The sequence below is a fragment of the Pithys albifrons genome, chromosome 1 (assembly GCF_047495875.1).
Source record: "Pithys albifrons albifrons isolate INPA30051 chromosome 1, PitAlb_v1, whole genome shotgun sequence".
NCBI classification, from domain to species: domain Eukaryota; kingdom Metazoa; phylum Chordata; class Aves; order Passeriformes; family Thamnophilidae; genus Pithys; species Pithys albifrons.
In genome coordinates this window covers 14496134-14512464 of record NC_092458.1, presented here as the reverse complement: position 1 = coordinate 14512464, position 16331 = coordinate 14496134, and positions in this window count along the sequence as shown.

The window sequence follows — 16331 nt, the reverse complement described above, 5'->3', positions numbered from 1 at the left end:
CGAGTACCAACATAGGTTGGGTCCTGACCTACCACAGGGTAATTCTCGTCAGAAAGATCTGGGAGTCTTGATGGATGACAGGTTGACTATGAGGCAGCACTGTGCCCTTGTGGGCAGGTGGGCCAATGGTATCCTGGGGTGCATGGGGAAATGCGTGGTCAGCAGGCTGAGGGAGATGATCCCTCCCCTCTACTAAGCCCTACTGAGGCCACATCTGGAGTGCTGTGTCCAGTTACAGGCTCCTCAGTACGAGAAAAGGCAACAAATCTGGTAAAAGGTTATTTTGCCAAGGGACAAGGATCAGCAAAAATAAACAGGCACCGACTTTAAAGAATAAGTGAATAAATTTACTAGAGTGCAAAACAGCAAGGAATTACAAAAGAAGAAAAGAATTATGAAAGGATAAGCTTAGCATTGCACTGATCATTACTACTACAAAGAGTGCCTATAGTGATTAAGAAAGGTGCATCACCAGTTAAACCGTTAATACAGTGCCATCACCCAGACCTCCATGTCAGCTGGGGAGCCCCAGTCAAGGCAACAGGTTGGAGAACACCTCCCAGGAACTGAGAAATCCTACACAGTGTGTCCACGCATAGGTGAGGTCTCTATCTTTGCTGTGAAAGGGTCCAGCTTTTATATTGTTAATCAAACAAGCTTACATCACTTATTTAGTGCAGAAATTCTCTGGCTTTATTCACTCCTTGGTTTTTACCTGAAGACTGGCTAAGGCTTCAGAGAAAAATCACTGAGTCAATTTAGACCAATTACTGTTGAATAAGGATAGATACATTCATATCTAATAAGGACAGCCATCTGTCCTCCATGGCTTTGACTAGTCTGTAAATACAAAAAAGTAGATACATTCGTAACAAAAACAGTAATTAAGTGGAATTTTGGCTAATTAGCAGATACATGGCTAAATATAACATTAGGTTGGAAGGTTCATCTAGAGGTCAACTCTGGCTCAGAGCCTGTTGTTCAGGCCTCAGCACTTCAGGGGTCTGGAGCACAAGTCTTATGAGGAGCAACAGAGGGAGCTGTGATTGTTTTGCCTGGGGAAAAGGAGGCTGAAGGGAGACTTTGCTGCTGTGTACAACTACCTGAAAGGAGGTTGTAGCAAGGTGGGTGGAGTCGATCTCTTCTTACCTGTCTTAAGAGACAAATAAGAGGAAATGGCATCAAGCTGCACCTACTGAGGTTTAGATTGAATATCAAGGGAGATTTCTTCACAGAAAGGGTTGCCAAGCATTGGAACAAGCTGCCCAGAGAAATAGCTGAGTCACCATCCATGGAGATATTTAAAATCTGTATAGCTATGGCACTTAGGGACATGGTTTAGTGATGGAATTGGCTGTTCTGGCTTAGTGGTTGGACTCAGTGATTTTAAAGGTCTTTTCCAACTTAAAGGACTCTATGCTCACCTGTGACATGATAAGAACTAAAGGTATTGTTAAGCTCTTTTTAATTTCAACATAATAAATCATAAGTACAAACAGAGGGCTGTGCAATACTTATTACAACAGAGGTGAGTTTGCACCCTTCAAACCAAATTGAAGAAGAGATTTTAGTTGTGGGTGGTGAAACCTCTGATCTGTGTAAGACACAGAGGGTATGCACCACACCACTGGAAGAAGACCATGGCAAACCGACCTTTGTTTATCAAGTCAGTTGCTTCATTTAGTCTTTTCTGAATACAAATGATAATTATGTGAGCAAACACAAAGTTCTATAGAATTTTATCATGATAGACAGTAATAGAAAAAACATCCCATGTTTCTGAAGGAAAAACGTCACTGGAAAAATCCAAATCCCTGCTCCAAAATTCAAGGGCAATTTAGAGAAAGCAGTTAACATCAACAACAGATCCACAAAGTAATTTTAGCAGAACTTTCCAAAAGACTGTTTAAACTTGAGGCCACTTTTTCTCTGAAAAAGTTCTATCAAAATGGCTAAAATTCAGTATTTTAAAGTGTGTTATGAAACATTATTTCATCACCTGAAATTTTCTAACACAAAATGTAAATTCAGTGGGTCTTCTAATCGACTGGAACGAAAAATAATTAATGTAGTAGTACTGTGCTTTATATCAAGCAAGTGAAGCACTAAAGCTGCTGGGGATTCACTGCCAACAGTGATGATGTGAAAGTTGAAAAAAGCCAACTCTTGGAAGCCAGGGAAAGGTCTCCTTTCAAAGATGTTTTTCAAAACAGTAACCAGTAACAGGTGTAACATATCTTGGGGAAAATTATGCACCTATTAAAATCTATGATTTGAAAGTTCATTTCATGACCTTATTATTACCTCAGTATTTTTCCCACAAACCTACCAGTACATATACAAAATAAAACCAAACAAAATTACCCTGGCTGGCTTGCTTTTCTTGTAAATGACTTCTATAATCACTGAATCAAACTAAATATCCTAAACAGATGATTACGTTAATTTAAAATGGCTTGGTTGATGTTTATGCAGCATTTATGCCTGTACTTATTTTATTATGAATGGTTTGTTAAACAGCTATAACTGGTCAACCAGCAGTAAAAGTAAATTCGTTTTAAGGATTATTGCCCAATAAATAATTTGCTGAGGCTTATCTAAGCCCTGTTTAATAAAATTCCTAGCCCTTAAAATAGTGCATATTCATTTGTACCAATTACTGATGTTTTAGACCTGTCATGTGCTCTGTGTATTTTAGCATATACTTTATGATACCTACAGATAGGTAGTCATTAAAATTAAGAATTTTTATTGCGCTGCTAGGCAATTTTCAAAATTATGCATTTACTATCTGTGGAAAAATAAAGCTTTAAATAACGTGTTCACATTTGTGCAAGGATGCCTTGGTAAGGATATGCTATTTTTCTTCTGGAACAGAAGGAACAAAATTCAGCAACAGTCAAAATATTCGTCAGCAAGAGGTGAAAGAGAGACAGTTCCACCTGTGACTCCTAAAGACAAAATGGCCTCTAGGGTCATGGCAGCAATCTCTTCTAGATGTAAAATAATATGTAATGAAAGATACAAAAAATAGGTTGTAAAATATAAGAAAAAAATTCTTCTATGGGAAAGTTGACAAGGCATACATAGAATATAGCAGTAGGATAAGGAAGAAATATCTGTCCTTAGAAACAAAAATAGACGACTAGATTTGTAGTACCAGAAGTAAACTTTACACAGGTTTAACATCATATATGTGGTTAGCCTTATTGAACACAAAGAGTACACAGGTTAAGAAATACATTAATTATTTCAAGACTAATGCTGCAGCTATTCAATAATTCAGATATGTTTAAAGAAGAAAACTATTTTATAGACACTTTTTATAGACAAGATATTTTTCTTTCCTCATCTATCCACTCTTTTTGGAAAACTAGACAACAAAAGCGGTCCTACAAAACTCACAGCAGATGCTGATCACATTAACCCGTAGACAGAAATGCCTAGGAATTTTCCAACATGAGATTTTAGAAAAGGAAATATGGATCTGTCTAAAACAAAATTTAATTCACAGAAAATTAATCAGGAGCATTTTCTTCCACTGAAGGTTTAATTCATAGTCAGAATGAAAAGAGCTGGGGGAGACAAAAATTCAGACAGCAGACTTCTAAATCAGGACAGTGTGGATAGAGGAGATTCTGTTCAGTTTGACACAAGTATACCTAAGCATCCCATCTTGCATTGCTTAATGTGATAGCTTACTGTCTCACTGCTGAAACCATTCTACATTCCTAATTCAATATGTACTAGAATATATCTAATTCTATATCAAATATTGCCAGAGCAGTTGGCTTCATCACTAGGTAATAGAGAAACATAGAAACATGGAGTACTAGGGCTGATCAGAGGGTCATCCACTTTGGTCTTCAGCTTCCAAACATGACTTAAATATCTACATGTCACATGAAAGTTTATGCAGCCTTTTCATAAACGATGAGAACCTTTCTTCAGGCAATGCACTGTAATAATTCACTGTTCTTCTTACCAGAAAGATTTTCTCAATTTAAATAAATCTTCCTGACTTTGAATTAAATCTCTTGATCTTTGTGCTTATTGCTTCTCATTACCTCTGCTTATGACAGTAGCCTTTATACTATATGTTTATATAGTCATCTCATTATTTTCTTTCCTTCTCTGTCTTTCTGTAAACTAAAGAGACATAAGTCTTTAATTGTCTTTTCATAGGCTGTATTTTATAAACCTATGATCATTCTCCCTGGTGTACTCTGAACCACAAATGAGCACCATCTCCAGCTTTTTTGAAATTTGACATGCAGAACTGGACACTTAGATGCAAACTTTGCCCTCCCAATTCCTAGTTCTCTATATTGAGCAGATAAGGAGCCTATAATCAGCTGTGCTTTGTCAGATGAGCTCTAGATTTACTGTTTCTCCTTTGTTCATAAGATTTCTTGGAATTCCTAACAATCCACGATGACTTTCAGTGGTTGTATTGCTATTCCTAAACCTGGCCACACATTATCTGCTCTCAACACTTATGAATATTACATGTGGATATTGGAACTGAAATGTGTCTTTATTTGTATCTCTGGCTACTATTACATGAGTAAATTAAAGTTAATATTCTTTGCTAGATCAATGGCCAGAGTTCTTTATAATCACAGTATACCTTAAGAATAAACTATCATTACATTATTTGTCTCTTCCATACCAAGACTTCTCTAAATCTAGAATTCTACAAATAATGACTTCCCCTCCTCATGCAGATCCTCATGGAAGTCATATTGAAGCACATGGAAGACAGATGTGAGTAGAGATAATAATATGGCTCCACCAAGGGCATATCATGCCTGGCTAATCTGGTGGCTATGACTGTATGATTTAGTATATGAAACAAGCAGAATTTCACCTTCTACTCATTGGAATTCAGAAAATTTTGCTGGGGGACACAGCACAATAAAGGTAAGAAGTCATAAGAAACATTAAGTCCTGAAGTATTTAACAACTTCTTTTGCTAATGTTTCAGGTTTTACTATACACTAGATATAGTTCTACAGTGATGGAAAAAAAATCTTAGAATGCTGGTATTCAGACAGTATTCAGAAGGACAACTGATTGATCTGGGAATAGTTTAGTCATAGACTACAAAAATGAGACATATATTTCAGAAATCCATTTGGATACTACTGAAGTTTAACAACTATATAATTATCTAGTCCTATGCAAATATATTAGAGGAAGATTTAAGTAGGCCATTGCTTTTATACTGCCTTTCTGTATATGTGGGAGTTTGTCTACATGCATTTAGAAAATGTGAATTCCTAATATGCTGTTCGAGTTGTTGTGTAACCTGCTTAGAAAAATGTAGTTTCATCAATGCTTTGTCATTTGTATCAGATAGAATAGCAGAAGTGTAGCACCCTTGTATTCCTCAATTAACATAAACTGAAAACTGTAATTAAGATAGCAACTTCTTACTACTTTGTTAACTTGATTATTCAATTAGGATAGAAACACATACTATTTTGAAACAGAATTTGAATTTTTAATCCCTTTTGGGTTAATCTTTTTTCTTAGGTTGCTGAGTAGCAAAACTGGTAGTCATGTGAATGTCTTTAAAACATAGGGTTTATAAGATTGCCCTTAAACACCTGAAGTAGACAGAACTTGGCCAGTGTTTGCAGTGCTGCATGGTCCTCATGTAAAATATTTTAAAATATAAAGGCAAATATTCCTAGAAATTGGCCAGAGAAGGGGGGAAATGGGCATCATAGATGTTTGCATTTGCTTCTGTTGATTTTTGTTTTGTGTGTACCCAAAATCGTCACTTCTAAAAGTCTGAATAATATATTTTCCCTAGGTTTTATGAAAACTTTGTGCTAAAATCTACAGAAGACTTTGATTCAGAAATTATTAATTTCAATTTAACATCTAGTTAAAATCCAGCTCCATAAATCAGTAAAATGCATTTTTAACTCTACATTTTAAATCATGCCAATAAATCCTAAATACAAAGTTTTGATTTACAAATATTCCTTGCATTTGGGATAAAAAAGGACAAATTTACAAATAGTGACTTGAAAGCTGTTCAGTTAAGATCAGTATTATAAACTTTTATCTAATTTGAAGTTGATATTCTGAAAAATATAGCCCTTCCATGCTATCTATCAGTACTCACAGAGCAAGACACTTTAAAAAAGCACCTGTATTTCAGGTGAACAGTCTAACACTCTGTATGCATAAAATGAGGCAGAAAACCACTTATAAGACTGAGTTATTTCCCTTCAAACATGCAGTGATTTAGAAATCTGAGAGAATGGAAAACTTCTTAGTATACAGTGAATTTTAAACAGCACTCTTCTAACCCTCAGTGGATACTCAAATTGGAGAAGAAATAGGTTGCAGAGAATGTAGGGCACAGCACAGAAGCTGTGCTTCTAGCTGTTCCTCAGGCCTGTTGAACAATCCAACTGTCACAACCACCATGTGCCCTGTCTCAGATAGATGTGGTGCTGCACTTCTTCCATTCTTTGCACTAAATCTGGGTTAGTAGATTAACAATGCCAAAACTGTGTCACTGTAGGATCATTCATACTGGGGAAAAAGGTCTGTGTCAGTTGTTATCCCTGCCATGTAATAAACAGGAAGGGGATCATAACCCGAAACTTTTGCAAGTTAGTTAGTCACCCAATTTCTTGTTCATCATCTTTCCTGAATCACTGAGAGTAGCTGCTTACCTGCTTTAGTCTCAGGTACTAGCACTTTCCAGGGACTATGACAGGGAGAGAAAGTAGAAAGGAAAAACCTGTGTTCTTTTCATAAAGGTTGTAATAAATATTTTGATTTTTTTTGACCACCAATGTCTGAGAACCTGACAGAATCTTTCCTGCCTCTGAGGTATTTTATTTTACTTGGAAATAAAATGAAAAGCTATCAGAGGCAGAATTCTGTTATCACTTTAATAGGATGCAGGTGACACTGCAGGTGATATTTTCAGAATAAGACGAATGTCCTTGCCTTATTAAATTCAATCTGCTAGGAGAATTTTCTGTCTGAAGAAGTGTTGGAATGGACTGTTGAAAACTATTCTTATAGTCAGAAAAGTGACTGTCAAAGTGGAGCTTGTTATTTAATATATTGATTATTCTTTGTGTAAATCATGACTACTTTTCTGTCTAAAGCAGACTCTTACGATAGCTAACACTAAAAATACTAATTCAGCTACAGAAGACATTGGATTTTTCTCCATTTCAAGTAGATGTTATTTTTGTTTATATTATATTTAATACTGATTCAAACATCTTTATTACAGATGGTGAGAGTCCAGGAGAAAGGAGACAAAATTGACCAATTTTCTAATCACAGGTTGAATTCATAGGTCTGACAAGAAAGAGAGAAAAAAAATCCAAACACAAAACAAACCAAGAAATCTAAACGATTCTCACACACCATATAACCAGTCACTATCCAGAACAGTCTTGTTTCAAGGTCAACATAAGTTTAATGATATTTTATGTAAGTTCACTAATGTTAAGGCCCTAATTTCTCCTATAAATTACATCTAGAAATGAGCCAGGCACCTGTTTTCATAAAATGCACTTAATTCTCTTTTCACTATTCTTCCTATTAAGGAAATAAAGGTGTTATCTTCCATACTACCCTGTAAAAATGACATTTGGTCTAAAACAGTACCTCTTCCAGGTATCATCTGGGACAGAGCTCATTGCCATGAGCAAAAACTGTGCCAAAGATGAGATGGGGAGAAGTGAGGTAGAGATCTAAATCTACAGCATTACCAAATATTAAATTAAATTGAAGCAGTTTTGTCTGCATATTTAATCTTAGTGTCATCAAAAGATTAAAATCTTCTGAAAATGATATTTAAAACTGAAGCAAAAACTCTTACTCAATAGAAAAAACAACTAGATACCTGAAAAATTGAAGATCATTGTCCACTGGTGCAAAGAGTTAGGAAGCAAGGCAATTAAAAAACCACTTTTTTGAGAATATGCTAAGCATTTTCTCATAAAAATTAACTCTGATTGGCTAAAGTAAAAATCCTAACCATTAAAATTGAAGAAAAATTAATCTAATTAAATAAGTTTTTGCTTTTTGTATGAACTTTTAAGCACAGTGACTATTTTAGAAATAGCTTTTTACTGGTTCAGAAGTGCAAGGTATTATTTTTAGAATATGGAGCAGGAACTGACATTGTGCATCCAGTGTTTGAACATGCAGTTAAGAGTCTGGATGGTGAGGAAGATGAACACTGAGAAGGTTGCCTCAAGAACATTGAGAAGGTTACCTCCTGTACCCATCATCTGCTCCGTCCTCTGGTTCACAGACAGCTGACTTGGTCACAGATAAGCTTCTGACTGCTAGAGTCCACTGCAAGGACCAAATTAAAATTAGGACAAAAAATTAAGATAAAGTGAAATAAAGCTGACCTTGAAAAGATTATAAGTGAAATTTAAACAGTTTAGCATTTTGTTCAAGTGAAGCTTAACATGGGGAGGGCATAAACTTCAGGCATGACTTTGTCAGAAGTCCCAAGATATGCTAATTAATTTTGTACAGCCTAGTTCTTAGCTAAAAAGAGCTTCTGTAACTTTCTAATAAGCTTTTTTTTTCAGTCCAGACTAATTGCTAAATTAATATTGTAAAAATCACCATGGTCACCTTAATAAAACAATTGTCTTAATTTTGATTGCAGTAACATTTGTACCACTGGTGAGGTGATATCTTCATCTGAAAAGAAGCTGAAGTAATTTTTGTGCAAAAAGCAATTGAGTCCTTGCAGTGGTCTGTGCTGCAAAGCACACATCCAAAGTTCAGTCTCTGAAGTACATATTAAAAAAATAATATATGATATTTGTTCTCAAAAGGAATTAGTTTTCTAACCAAAAAACATGAAGAGTTAATCAATGCTTAATTAAAATTAGCTGCATTTGAATACAAGAAATAAATAATAGTGAAGTAATATCTGAAATGCATGTGGTAAAACACTGTTACAAATCATTTATGAAGTCTCTTGAAAGCTCCTTGTGTGATGAAGTGACATTATATATCCATTGTTTTTCCTCTGAGATCAGTCAAGGTTCAAGCACTGTCAATAAAACAGCATTCACAACGACTTACCCATCCTTCCTGCAACAACAGACATCATCAATCATTTTCCCTTCAAGAAAAGTTCAGATCTGTCTATGCAAGTTCTATTGAAGTGAACATCGCCATCATATTTGAGTTTCTTATAAAAAGGAACATTAAGATGTGGCTAAACAAGTGAACTGTATTTATTCCTACTTCACTACTCTCCAAAAAGTTATTGAGATGCTTTTTTTTTTTGGTTAATTTCACTTCATTCAGTGTTTTACTGTTTCTGTATTCTGGGAAGAATAAAAAATTGTATTTTAGATTATGTTCTAATGATCCTAACATCTGGTACTTACACTGTTTTCGCTAACATGTTTGCAGTTAACTTTTTCAATTCTTTAAAATGCAGATTTTGGAGGAAATCAGGGCTGCTAATCAATAGAGACTTTTAAGTAATTTTGTATTAATAAAAAAGTATAAAGACTTGCAATAGATCAGCATGGAAATTATTAAGAAGCAGCCACCCAGGCATTAGACAATTAAAGGGTAAATAGCATTTGCAGCAAGCACTAATGAAAGAAGGTGATTCTGTTATCCTATACTGTCTGAAAGCACAGAACTTCAGAAGTTCTCTTTGATTAACAGTATTCCTCAAAAGTACTGCAGAGTAGTCATTAACAACAGATTTCAAGTTTTGTTGTACCACTAGAATCAATCACTTCTGTCTCCTTCTTTATATTAAAACTTTCTTTTACTTGTATTCCATTTGTTGATTTCAAGCTCCAGTGAAGATTAGTAGGTGATAGTAATGTCCTGAGTACAGAACAGCCTAGTGCCTGTTGCTCACTTGTGAAAAGAGCATGTTACAGCAGAAAGTGAAGTCTTCACTGTAAGGAGAACTTACATTGAAGGGGAAGAAACTCATCCGTACTGTCATTGCAAAAGATATTAGATGAAATATTCATTCAATATATTAGTTAAACTTTGCCCTTACCAATTCTATAAAGTAAATTGTTCATGATCCTGACTACCAGTAACTGCTTAGAAACACTGTTGTCCTCTTCCTGTTGGTCATCTAATGAGATCATTTTCCAGTGTCCTCAATACTCTTTACTTTCTCTGACATAAACAGAATGTTCCTTAGGAAACATATAGCACAACAGGGAAGGAAGAAAAACAGACAACATAATATCTACTTTGTATTATTTCTTTTCTTGAAAAAACACTGGATATTCACTAGTTTTATACATTTTAGACAGTTTGTTAACCTATATTCAAACCACTGTGATTTACTACACACTATTCTAAAAAATGTCTTCACAGTTTCTGTTGGAAAAGTCAGATGTGTCATAGATTTATTCTTAACCACAAGGAATATGTATCTGAATATCACATGGTTTCTGTTGCTCTTGATACTTCAAAGGCCTTTTGTCTCAGAAATCTTTGAAGTTATTCCCCACAGAAAAATATTTGGTGATGTTTTTCACCAGAATAACTCAGATTTGAAGATCTTTTCTCCAAGAATCAGAAGGATAGTTTTTAACAATCTGAAGTACAGATTTTAGATCAGTGTACAAGTATTTGGGTATGTGCACAACTATTTGGATAGCTGAGCTATCAAAGGCTCCTAGTAATTTAGGATAATAGTGCAATTTGTAGAAATAGCACCATACCATGCCAAGCCATACCACACTATATATTTGATTTGATTTACACATCTGACTCTCTCCACTGGAGCAAGCTCCTGGCAACACTTGTGGATGAATGGAGAGAGGAGCCCTGCCAGAGCAGGTTTGCTGGAGGGACTTATGATCCTGTGGAAGGGACCCAAGCTGGAGCAGTCTGTGAAGGAATGCAGTCCCTGGGAAGGACTGACATAGAACAAGTTAATGGAAGACTGTCTCGCATGGGAGGAACCCCGCACCAGAGCAGGGGAAAGAGTGTGAGGAGTACCTTCCCTGAGGAAAAAGGAGTGAAAGAGACAATGTGTGATGAACTGACTCCAACCCCCATATCCTGTCCCCCTGCACTGCTGATGGGGAGAAGGTAGAGCATTCATGAGTAAAGTTAAGCCCAGAAAGAAGGGAAGGGTAAGGCGTCCTAAGGGCACAGGAGCAGGCAATTCACAAATGCTGGAAGTCACACAGGCAATACAGAAGGCCAGCTTGGTTGAGCAGGTATGTTCTCTTGAAAATAAGGCAAAAAAGGAAGGAGCATGTCCAGTGGAAGCAAAGTCAAGGGACATGGGAAGAGTACAGAGATGCTGCTTGCTACTATAGGGAGAAAATCCACACAGCTAAAGCTCAGCTGGAGTTGAAGCTGGCCAGAATTAGAGGGGACAATGAAAAGAGTTTATTCAAATATATTATGGCAATAGGCAGTATAGAAATATTACTGGCTTTTTAGAGGATGAGGATGGTCGCCTCACAAACAGGGATGGAGACAAGACAGAGGTGTTTAATGCTTTCTTTGCCTCTGTCTTCAACACCGATAACAGAGCAAGGAGGGCACAGCGTCCTCAGGTGGAGAACCATGACTTTGAGAATGATCAATTCCCAGTCAAACCTGAAACTCTGTGGTACCTGCTGCTCCAGGTGGATCCCTACAAATCTATGGGAACTGATTGAATTCATTCAAGAATCCTCAAAGAGATGGCTGATGTCATTGCAAAACCTCTCTCCATTATTTTTGAGCAGTCTTGAGATTACAGAGGTCCCAGCTGACTGAAAGCTGGTGAACAATGTCACAATTTTCAAGAAGGGCAAGAAGGAGGAATCTGGAAACTACAGGCCTGTCCATCTCACTTCAGTGCCTGGTAAAGTCATGAAGAAGATTATATTATTTTGGGATGTACTTAAAAACATCTGAAAGACAACACTGTCATCAGTCACAGCCAACACGGTTCCATGAGAGGAAAATCCTGCTTATCAAAATTGATTTTTTTTTTGTGACAAGATAACCCACCTAATTCATCAAGGGAAGCCAGTTGATGTGATCTTTTTGGATTGCAGTAAAGCTTTTGAAGCTGTCTTTCACAAGATCCTTCTGGACAAAATGTCCATCACACAGCTGGATAAACAGATCATGTGGTGGGTGAGCAACTGGCTTACGGCTCAAGCACAGAGGGTAACAGTGAATTGGGTCACATCAGACTGGTGACCTGTCACTAGTGAGGTTTTGCAGGGTTCCATCTTGGATTGTGCCCTTCAACATCTTCATAAATGACTTGGATGCAGGACTGATGGGATGCTAAGCAAGTTTGAAGATGACACAAAACTGGGAGGAGATGCTGACTCCCTCAAAGGCAGGGAGGCCCTGCAGAGATATCTTGACAAATCAGAAGACTGGACAATCATCAACCGTATGAACAACAAGGGAAAGTGCTGGATTCTTTACCTGGGATAGGGCAACCTTATATGCTCATGCAGACTGAGGAATGAGATGCTAGAAAGCAGTGCCACAGAAAGTGACATGAGGGTCCTGGTTGATGGTAAGTTGAATATGAGTCAGCAGTGCCCTGGCAGCCAGGAGGGCCAACTATGTCCTGGGGGGCATCAGGCACAGCATCCCCAGCTGGTCAAGGGAAGGGATTGTTCTGCTCTGCTCTGCACTGATGTGGCCTCACCTTGAATATCGGTGCAATTTTGGGCAACAAAGATGGTGAAGGGCCTTGAGAGGAAGCTCTATGAGGAGTAAATGAGGTCACTTGGTCTGTTCAGCCTGGAGAGGAGGAGACTGCAGGGAGACCTCACTGCAGTTACAACTTTCTCATGAACGGAAAAGGAGGGTCAGGCACTGATCTAGTCTCTGTGGTGACCAGTGACAGAACACAAGAGAATGGCCTGAAGTTGTGTCAGAGAAGGTTTGGATTGGATATTAGAAAAAGGTTCTTCACCCAGAGGGTGGTTGGGCACTGGAAGAGGCTCCCCAGGGAAGTGGTCACAGAACTAAGCCTGACAGAGTTCAAGAAGCATTTGGACGATACTCTTGGGCACATGGGGTGACTCTTGAGAATGGTCCCATGCAAAGCCAGTATTTGGACTCGGTGATCCTTATGTGTTCCTTCCAACTTAGCATATTCTTTGAGTCTGTGATTCTGTGATTTGGAATTGTGCTAGTTTTGGCCTTAGTTTTAGCTAGGCTTTGTGGTTTTCTGTTTTTTTCCCTTCTCTGTTGCTGAGTGTTTCTCAGCTGAGGTGACTGACTTGGTGGGGTTGTTGTTATTTCTTTTCACATTTGTATATGTATGTCTTATATCATACTCTGTTTTTAATTTTCTCTTTTCTGTGTAAATACAAAAAGCTTGCTATTTTAAGTGTTAGTTCTAGGGTTTTTTTCCCCTCAGTATTGTGGGGAGGCTCTGACTCTGTACTGGGCAGTTGGCATTTTGCCAAGCTAAACCAAAACAGGGATTTTTAATTTCCCTACTCTGATTTTCTTGGTAATAAATTAAACTAATTTCACCAAGCTGACTTTGTTTTGCCTGTGGCAGTATCTGGTTAGTGATCTCTATCTGTCCTCATCTCAACCTGCAAGCCTTAAGTTATATTTTTTTTCTCTGTCCAGTTGAGGAGGGGAGTGGTAGAGTGGTTTTGGTGAGCACCTGGTGTCCAGCCAGGGAAAACTCACCACATAAGGTTACACCTAGGTAGACATGACTTCTTTATTTTGTATTGTAACTAGTCCTGTATATAGTGGACAGAGGGCCAGCAACTTACAGTTGCCAAATTATTAGGGAACAAAACTGATATTTATTCGATGGAAGAAAAGGGAGGTAGAAACCTTCTCAGACAACAGAAAAGATGAAAATGAGATTGACGACAGATGTCAGATCGTGTTTCAAAAAAGTATTTTCAATTATAAAAGATTTTGAAATTTCTGAATTCCACTGCTTTCTTTAGCTGAACTATCAGGTACAGGAGAAGGCCTCATCCACGGCTGATTGTAATAAACTTAAAATCTTCCACCAGTTACATCAAGCTTTGGAACAAACCCAGTCTTTATGATGTATGTTCATAATGTGCAAAGTCCAATTTCCCTTTCAGTGATAATATCTCATAAGCCAGATCTCATAGATAATTATACAGGCCCAAAATTCATAAGTAATAGTCATAAAACTGTTGAACCCAATATGTAAAGAAAATCTCAGAAAAACAACCATTCCTTGAAGTTCCTGAACTATAGTCAGAACCGAAACCTCCCTCTCATTGTAAATCAGCCATCGCATTCTGATGTGCCCTTAAATCAGCCACTGGTGAGAGTCTGTGTGATTAGGGCCATTAATGCACGTCCATCTCACATGAAATTTTATGCTTAGTATTGGAGACAGTAAAAATATAGATGTCTCAATTACTTAAATGGTAAGTGGATTGAAAGAAGTTTTTCCAATGCACAAGTGGAGCTGGCTATTGCCAGTAGTGTCTTACACAAACCTTCCCTATGACTTCTTTTTGTACTCTTAAATCATGGCTTGGCAGAAGAATATCTGAAAGTGAACGGTAGCAAGTAATAGGTTTTTTCATTATCTTCTATCAGAGGCTGTTTGTAAAATTAATTCTTTAAGGAGTTCTGAAAAAGAGCAAATGTCATTGATTGCTTACATTTAAAACAAAAAAGAATTATGATTATATTTTTAAAATCACAACATGCAACTTAGGATGTTCCTACAACATAATTTATGCAGATTTCATTTAAGAGTCAGACTAATATCTTTCTAAAGATATGCAATAGTCAATTACACTATAATTTCTAATGACTTTGGGGAACTCTGAATGCTCTATGCCTAAAATTATAATGATATGTTGCATAGTCATTATGTGAAGATTCACATTATGATGGGGTGCACTGACCCCATTTTTATCATTGGTTTTATTTAATGCCACTCTACTATACATAAAACACAGATGTTTCTGTAGTAGTTTGGAGATAGGAATTTTATTTCTACCAAAGAATGAGATTTTTGGATTTTTTTGTTTTTCATTCACATATTTTTGACTCACCATAATCAGTGTGCTAATTACAAACTAAACATAATTTAAAACAAAAGGTATCTATTTACTATATAAATTTTGGAACAAGCCTTTCATTGACACTTAACGATGGAATATGCACTGTGTTCTGAGATCCAAATATGTTTATTTTCTTGTCTGCTGGTATGTAATTTATCTGGGTTTACTGTGGTTGTCTGATCTGTATGAAAGGCAAAAAGGATTCCCTGAATTAAATCTTCCTTCAAAGACAATATGTCAGAAAAAAGTATTTTCATGACATTAACTTTACTATTGATAGAGAATGCAGCATACAATGTAATAATGCAACAATGGCAATATATACCTGCCATGGTTAATAGCTGTCATTTTTAAAATTCTTTGGTGAATTTCAAGTCTGAAGCTGTCCTGCTTCAAAATCATCAAGGAAAAGCAACATATTGAAAATCACGAAATAGGTCTTCCAGGTTACAATTGTTGTAGGTTATATTTCACTTGATTATTTTTTTTATGTACATATTTTAGGAAAAAAAGCCACAAAACTTACTTGTAGGAGTCAAGAAGTTGATGGCAGAAACATTTCACAATCTATCTTTTTTGAAGATTTTTTTTTCTTTTCTGTTTCTTGCATGGAATATTTAGGCTTTGTCACAGAAGACATATTCAAATACTAATCTAGAGAGTTGCACACCAATACTTCTTTTCTAAATGTAAGCAGACTAATAATATTTCAATATAAAGTCCTTTACACGAAGATACCTTGGCACTTTAAAATAAAATAATAGTTAATACTAGGAGGCTGCAGTTTATTAGCATTTGGAGAGTGGAATTTACTGGAACATTGATTAGGGCAACCACTGGGCAAATTCTTAGGCCATTTCAGTTTGGCACAGCATGGATTCTTAGACATGGGTCCCAGTGTTTTACTAACTAAAAAGTCTCTTGAACTAAGGTTTGTTCCAGAGAGTGATTTCCCAGCCTACAATCTCTGTGTATCACCCAGCTTCAGTTCAGCTCACCCAAGGAGACCTGATGGCTTGAAGAGTGAAAAATACATTGATAACAATTTGCAAGGCATTATCATCCAAAGTTTTGCCTATTCTTTTCTGATTATAAATAAACATTTTTATAGAAATATAAAGTAGACAAAATAAATTAATTCCAGAAAAGAGAAAGTTTGTAGATTTTGCCAAGAAAGTTTTTCTTTTTTCCTCATTTATTTTTTGAGATTGGTAGCCATTTTCTCTAGATCATCAACCTGCTCAGTTTAAAAGAAACTCAAATGTCTAC